The following is a 6,891-nucleotide window of genomic DNA, read 5'->3' as shown; positions in this document are numbered from 1 at the left end:
GGCTCTTGGATTCGGTGGGGAAGACGTGATTTATCTGGAGGACTTTTCCCTTCGGGGGTTCAAAGTCCGTTCTCTGAGGCAAGGCTCCCTCTCTGCCTCCCTGTCCTTCCCATTCGCCTCCCCGGAAGCCAGCTCTCCTCCCGGTTTCCTGGATCCCTTGGCCACGGTCCTCTGTTGCAAACACAGGCAGGTGCAAAGAAGATGCGAAAGGCTGCCCGAGCCACGCGAACGGAAAGCTGAAGCAGGGAGCCAGGAAGGGCTGGCTGCTGAGGGAGGGACGTGTCCTGTCAGGAGGCTTTTCAACTCCCTCTGACAGATGCGGCCCTGGAGGGGCGGGGCCCGGCCGGGGCCCTGGGGTGGTAGGGGTCGGGTGTGAGGGGGTGGGTGGGGAGGCGGGGGGAGGCGGGAAGAGAGGGAGGCCCCCGAGTGAGGGGACACCAAAAGCCTCAGCCATCAAGACTCCTCGTCTTTGCATCCAGCGTTCTCAAACTCAAAACGAACGCAAGCTCATCCACCAGGAGCAACGTAGCAGCGTTTCCAGCGAGGCAGGACCGCCCGAAGCGAAAGCAGAATGGGATCCTAGTCAGGTGGAGCTTGAAACTCAGACCCACCCACCCCCCTACCCCCCCCCACCACCACCACCTCCCCCCCTCCCCCCCACCCCGGGAAGGGGGCTTCTGGAAGGAAAAGCGAGACAAACTGACAGGGACAAACTTAGGTCGGGAAAGGAGTGTTGATTGTGAATGAGCCTCTCAAGGACAAGCAAGCGGGTACCAGGTTTTAGAAGATGACCTGCAGCGGCAGAGACGCCAGCAAAGGCAGAAGCCATCCCGTCTTGGGTGAGGTGCCCGAGACGCTCCTCTCTAACCCAGTCCGCCCTGTCCTTGGAGAAGCGGGCGGTGTCTGGAAAAGCCTGACCAGGTGCCTTTCCTCGGTGGGCGGGGCTGGTCGCTTTGGGACCCGTTTGGGCCTCCCGGCACCGCCGTGGAATCCGTTCCACCTGACAGGACGACTCTACCCGGCGGCTGGGGCGGCGGGGGCGGGGCGCCGAGGGAAGGGCTGGGGTGTCACCGGAGCGGGAGCCGAGCGGGTGGGAAGAGGCCGAGGCCAGAGGGAGCCGGCCGGCGGCGTGTGCGGCGTCGGGGTCCCGGTCCCGGTCCCGGTCCCGGTCCCGGTCCCGGTCCCGGTCCCGCCGGGCTGGCCCCGATTGGCCCTGGGTTCGGGTGGGGCCGCGAGCTGGAAGGGTTGGGCTGTGGCGGGGAGGGGTTGGGCCCTGCCCATGGGCGGCGCCGGCGGGCCCGCGGTGCGGAGGGGGGCGGGAGGGGAGGGGGAGGGTGGGGGGGGTCGGGCTGGCTGGAGGGGTGGGGGGCGTCCGCGGAGGACGGAGGCCGGAGGCCGCAGGACGGAGGAGGGGCGGCAGGAGCGCGGAGGGAGCCGCGCCCGGCCGGCGGCAAAAGGCGAGGGAGGCAAAAGCCTACAGCACCCGGTATTCCCAGGCGGTCTCCCATCCAAGTACTAACCAGGCCCGACCCTGCTTAGCTTCCGAGATCAGACGAGATCGGGCGCGTTCAGGGTGGTATGGCCGTAGACGCTGGCGCCTGCCGCCGGCGCCCCTAAGAAGCCGCGCCGCGTCGCCCGGCCCGCGGCTCGCGCGCGCCCAGGCCTCTGTGACGCGCACCCGCCGCCGGCGCCCCCTGCGCCCGCGCCCGGCCTGCCGCCTTCCTCCCGCTGCTGCCTCCCGCCGCGGCCGCCTCGGGCGCGGCCAGCGGGCCAGCCAAACCCTGCGCTGCCCCGCCCTGCTGCCCTCCCAGGGCGCGGAGGCCTGGAGCAGCCCGGGGTGCGAGGAGGCGGGGCGGGGCGGGCGGCGGTGGGAAACGAGGGGTGGTGGGGGCGGCGGTGGGGGCGGGGATGGGGGCGGGGCGCCTGGCTGGGCGCTCTCCCCTCGCGGCCCGGGAACACTCCAGGCCGCCCTGGCCGCTCGGATCCGGCGATGGGTCGCAGGAGATGCGGCTGCTGGGAGGGGGGTGGCGCGGGGCACTTGGCCCGAGGCGTCGGGGCGTCGGGCCGCCGGGCCCGTGCTCCTCTGAGTCCCCTCCGGCCCGAGGGGCCTCCCAGCGGGAGCCCTGACCTCTGCGGCGCCGGCCGGGCCCCGACTTGCCCAAACCCAGGCGGAGCCACCGGCGCGACCAGAGGGCGTCAGCGGAAGCCCGCCGCGCTGCCCCTGAGGGAGCGGGGAGGCGGGGCGGCCACACTTCCCCCCCGCCAGCGCCGCCCAGGAGACCGGCACCCCGCCCCCAACCCGCCCCTCGCGGGGACCCTGGACAGCTCCTGCTGGCGCCAGCCCAGAGACCCAGAGACAGAGACAGAGACAGAGACACGGAGAAACAGAGAAACGGCGACACGGAGAGGATCCAAGACACGGACCTAGACAGACACCCACCCTGACCCAGAGAGGCTCTGCCCAAGAGCTCGCTTCCCCCCCAGGAGGGCGGTGGTGCTGGAGCTGGGCCCGGGCCAGGAGGCAGGGGCCCCGGGGCTGGCGATCACCCCTGGGGCCCTAGGCCGCGCAGACAGGCTCTCAGGAGTCCCGGGCTCCCGGCATCGCTGCCCCGCCATCGCCCAGGAACCACAGGCAGGCACCGGAGCTCGCTGGCGCGCTCTGTCTGCGCTTGCGTGTGCGTGTGCTTGTGCGGGTTGTGCGAGTGGGTGTGTAGGCGTGTGTGTGTGTGTGTGTGTGTGTGTGCGCGCGCGCGCGCGCGCGCCTGTGTGTCTGTGTGCCTGTGTGTGTGTGTGCGTCCGGGTTTGTGTGTTCCTTTCTCTCCGCTTCTTCGCTCTGGCTCTTTTCCTCTTTCTGCCGGGCACCCCCGACCTTACTGAGTTGATAGAAGGAGCAGGCAGAAAAGTCAGGGCCCAGAGAACTTGGCACGAGAAAGCAGCTCCATCTACCAGACATGTAGAAGCCCCTCCCCGACGACCGACCGCAGCGTCCCCGTTCTGCTCAAGTGCCGCTGGGGACGTTGCCCGGGATCTCCCGCCCGCTAGGTCACCGACGAAGGCGCCTCCGTCTTCCCAAGAGCGCGCTCGCGCCCAGGACGGAGGGAGGAGCAGCACGGTGTGATGACGGGGAGGAAGAGTCGCGTCCGAAGGCCCGTCGGTGCCTGCCGACGTCCCGGCTCTCCCTGTCTCGAGACCTCTGGGCTTCAGGGTTCTGTGCCGCAAGGCTTTCCCGCCGCACCCCCCGGGACCCAGGGCGCGCTGTGTGCGCTGCCCGTCTCCAGCGTTTGGGCCCTGTGGGCCTTCTTGCGTCCCACTGGAAAGGGGACCCTGGGACGGAGAGAAGATGGGCAGGGGGCGGGCTTCGGCAAAGAGAGCGACGGCCATCCACAGACGTCCGACGAGGCCCTCCGGGGCGCCAAGCTCTCCATTTTCCACGGCACGTGTCCTCGTCAGGTTCTGCCACCTCTGGCCGGCATGCGTAGGCACACCGCTGGTCTTGCGGCCCCAGAGGCGAGGAGGCGAACGCCCCGGAGGCCGAGATTGGCACCCGCGTTCTCGGCTGCTGGGTGGCCAGCACCTAGGAGAGTGTCTGGCCGGAAGCAGCCAGGCGATCGATCCCTGGGTGCTGGATGAGCCTCGGCGGCAAGAAGTAGGCTCGTGGGGAAGGACGGCGGCCGAGGCCCGGGCCCCCACCGAGGCCGCGCTCCGTGCTGAGCGGTCTGCTCCGTATTTCCCGCTTGCGTTCTCACCAGCACTCGCCCCCGCAAGGAGGCACGAACGCCAGGACCCCCTCGCACCAGAGGAGGAAAGCGCAGCTCAGGGAGGGCACGTCACTCGCGGGAGACGGCGCCCCTTGGGTTTCAGCTCAGGACTTCGGTCTCCCGAGCCTGCGTTTCGGGGCAAGGCTCCGGTCCCGCGCTCCGGGAAACTGACAGGGACGCAGTCCCGCTTCTCCCCGCAGAAGGTGCTCCTCGGAGATCAGATCCGGGGACCCGTCAGAACCACCCCGGGCACGAGCTGGCAGGGAGCGACGCGCACCGCACCCCCCCCCTCCCCCATCCCGCAGCCCGCAGCCCGCAGCCCGAGGAAGCGAGGAGCAGGCGAGAGAGGCGCTGGGTTGGCAGGAGGGGAAACGGGGCCGGCAGGAGAAGCGAACCGCGAAGAGACTCCCTCCCAGGACGACGATGGCTGAACGGGGAGAGGAGGGAGCTTTGGGTCCTCTCTCGTCCTGCTTTGACCGGGATGTCCCCATTTTTCCACAGCGAGCGAGTATGGCTCTTGGATTCGGTGGGGAAGACGTGATTTATCTGGAGGACTTTTCCCTTCGGGGGTTCAAAGTCCGTTCTCTGAGGCAAGGCTCCCTCTCTGCCTCCCTGTCCTTCCCATTCGCCTCCCCGGAAGCCAGCTCTCCTCCCGGTTTCCTGGATCCCTTGGCCACGGTCCTCTGTTGCAAACACAGGCAGGTGCAAAGAAGATGCGAAAGGCTGCCCGAGCCACGCGAACGGAAAGCTGAAGCCAGGGAGCCAGGAAGGGCTGGCTGCTGAGGGAGGACGTGTCCTGTCAGGAGGCTTTTCAACTCCCTCTGACAGATGCGGCCTGGAGGGGCGGGGCCCGGCCGGGGCCCTGGGGTGGTAGGGGTCGGGTGTGAGGGGGTGGGTGGGGAGGCGGGGGGAGGCGGGAAGAGAGGGAGGCCCCCGAGTGAGGGGACACCAAAAGCCTCAGCCATCAAGACTCCTCGTCTTTGCATCCAGCGTTCTCAAACTCAAAACGAACGCAAGCTCATCCACCAGGAGCAACGTAGCAGCGTTTCCAAGCGAGGCAGGACCGCCCGAAGGCGAAAGCAGAATGGGATCCTAGTCAGGTGGAGCTTGAAACTCAGACCCACCCACCCCCCTACCCCCCCCCCCACCACCACCACCTCCCCCCCTCCCCCCCACCCCGGGAAGGGGGCTTCTGGAAGGAAAAGCGAGACAAACTGACAGGGACAAACTTAGGTCGGGAAAGGAGTGTTGATTGTGAATGAGCCTCTCAAGGACAAGCAAGCGGGTACCAGGTTTTAGAAGATGACCTGCAGCGGCAGAGACGCCAGCAAAGGCAGAAGCCATCCCGTCTTGGGTGAGGTGCCCGAGACGCTCCTCTCTAACCCAGTCCGCCCTGTCCTTGGAGAAGCGGGCGGTGTCTGGAAAAGCCTGACCAGGTGCCTTTCCTCGGTGGGCGGGGCTGGTCGCTTTGGGACCCGTTTGGGCCTCCCGGCACCGCCGTGGAATCCGTTCCACCTGACAGGACGACTCTACCCGGCGGCTGGGGCGGCGGGGGCGGGGCGCCGAGGGAAGGGCTGGGGTGTCACCGGAGCGGGAGCCGAGCGGGTGGGAAGAGGCCGAGGCCAGAGGGAGCCGGCCGGCGGCGTGTGCGGCGTCGGGGTCCCGGTCCCGGTCCCGGTCCCGGTCCCGCCGGGCTGGCCCCGATTGGCCCTGGGTTCGGGTGGGGCCGCGAGCTGGAAGGGTTGGGCTGTGGCGGGGAGGGGTTGGGCCCTGCCCATGGGCGGCGCCGGCGGGCCCGCGGTGCGGAGGGGGGCGGGAGGGGAGGGGGAGGGTGGGGGGGGTCGGGCTGGCTGGAGGGGTGGGGGGCGTCCGCGGAGGACGGAGGCCGGAGGCCGCAGGACGGAGGAGGGGCGGCAGGAGCGCGGAGGGAGCCGCGCCCGGCCGGCGGCAAAAGGCGAGGGAGGCAAAAGCCTACAGCACCCGGTATTCCCAGGCGGTCTCCCATCCAAGTACTAACCAGGCCCGACCCTGCTTAGCTTCCGAGATCAGACGAGATCGGGCGCGTTCAGGGTGGTATGGCCGTAGACGCTGGCGCCTGCCGCCGGCGCCCCTAAGAAGCCGCGCCGCGTCGCCCGGCCCGCGGCTCGCGCGCGCCCAGGCCTCTGTGACGCGCACCCGCCGCCGGCGCCCCCTGCGCCCGCGCCCGGCCTGCCGCCTTCCTCCCGCTGCTGCCTCCCGCCGCGGCCGCCTCGGGCGCGGCCAGCGGGCCAGCCAAACCCTGCGCTGCCCCGCCCTGCTGCCCTCCCAGGGCGCGGAGGCCTGGAGCAGCCCGGGGTGCGAGGAGGCGGGGCGGGGCGGGCGGCGGTGGGAAACGAGGGGTGGTGGGGGCGGCGGTGGGGGCGGGGATGGGGGCGGGGCGCCTGGCTGGGCGCTCTCCCCTCGCGGCCCGGGAACACTCCAGGCCGCCCTGGCCGCTCGGATCCGGCGATGGGTCGCAGGAGATGCGGCTGCTGGGAGGGGGGTGGCGCGGGGCACTTGGCCCGAGGCGTCGGGGCGTCGGGCCGCCGGGCCCGTGCTCCTCTGAGTCCCCTCCGGCCCGAGGGGCCTCCCAGCGGGAGCCCTGACCTCTGCGGCGCCGGCCGGGCCCCGACTTGCCCAAACCCAGGCGGAGCCACCGGCGCGACCAGAGGGCGTCAGCGGAAGCCCGCCGCGCTGCCCCTGAGGGAGCGGGGAGGCGGGGCGGCCACACTTCCCCCCCGCCAGCGCCGCCCAGGAGACCGGCACCCCGCCCCCAACCCGCCCCTCGCGGGGACCCTGGACAGCTCCTGCTGGCGCCAGCCCAGAGACCCAGAGACAGAGACAGAGACAGAGACACGGAGAAACAGAGAAACGGCGACACGGAGAGGATCCAAGACACGGACCTAGACAGACACCCACCCTGACCCAGAGAGGCTCTGCCCAAGAGCTCGCTTCCCCCCCAGGAGGGCGGTGGTGCTGGAGCTGGGCCCGGGCCAGGAGGCAGGGGCCCCGGGGCTGGCGATCACCCCTGGGGCCCTAGGCCGCGCAGACAGGCTCTCAGGAGTCCCGGGCTCCCGGCATCGCTGCCCCGCCATCGCCCAGGAACCACAGGCAG

At 70.5% G+C, this 6,891-nt stretch overlaps 2 non-coding genes across 2 annotated transcripts; both read right to left on the bottom strand.

Annotated features, from left to right (window-relative positions):
• Window positions 1-1,471: 1,471 nt before the first annotated feature.
• On the bottom strand, window positions 1,472-1,590 carry LOC139043876 (5S ribosomal RNA). The gene has a single exon (XR_011500939.1). It is a non-coding gene; the product is annotated as a 5S ribosomal RNA (ribosomal RNA).
• A 4,136-nt stretch (window positions 1,591-5,726) lies between these two features.
• Window positions 5,727-5,845, bottom strand: LOC139043875 (5S ribosomal RNA). Its single transcript, XR_011500938.1, has one exon. It is a non-coding gene; the product is annotated as a 5S ribosomal RNA (ribosomal RNA).
• Between the last annotated feature and the right edge of the window lie 1,046 nt (window positions 5,846-6,891).

Source organism: Equus asinus, unplaced genomic scaffold (genome assembly GCF_041296235.1).
Source record: "Equus asinus isolate D_3611 breed Donkey unplaced genomic scaffold, EquAss-T2T_v2 contig_40, whole genome shotgun sequence".
NCBI classification, from domain to species: Eukaryota; Metazoa; Chordata; class Mammalia; order Perissodactyla; family Equidae; genus Equus; species Equus asinus.
This window is presented reverse-complemented; position numbering and strand designations above follow the sequence as displayed.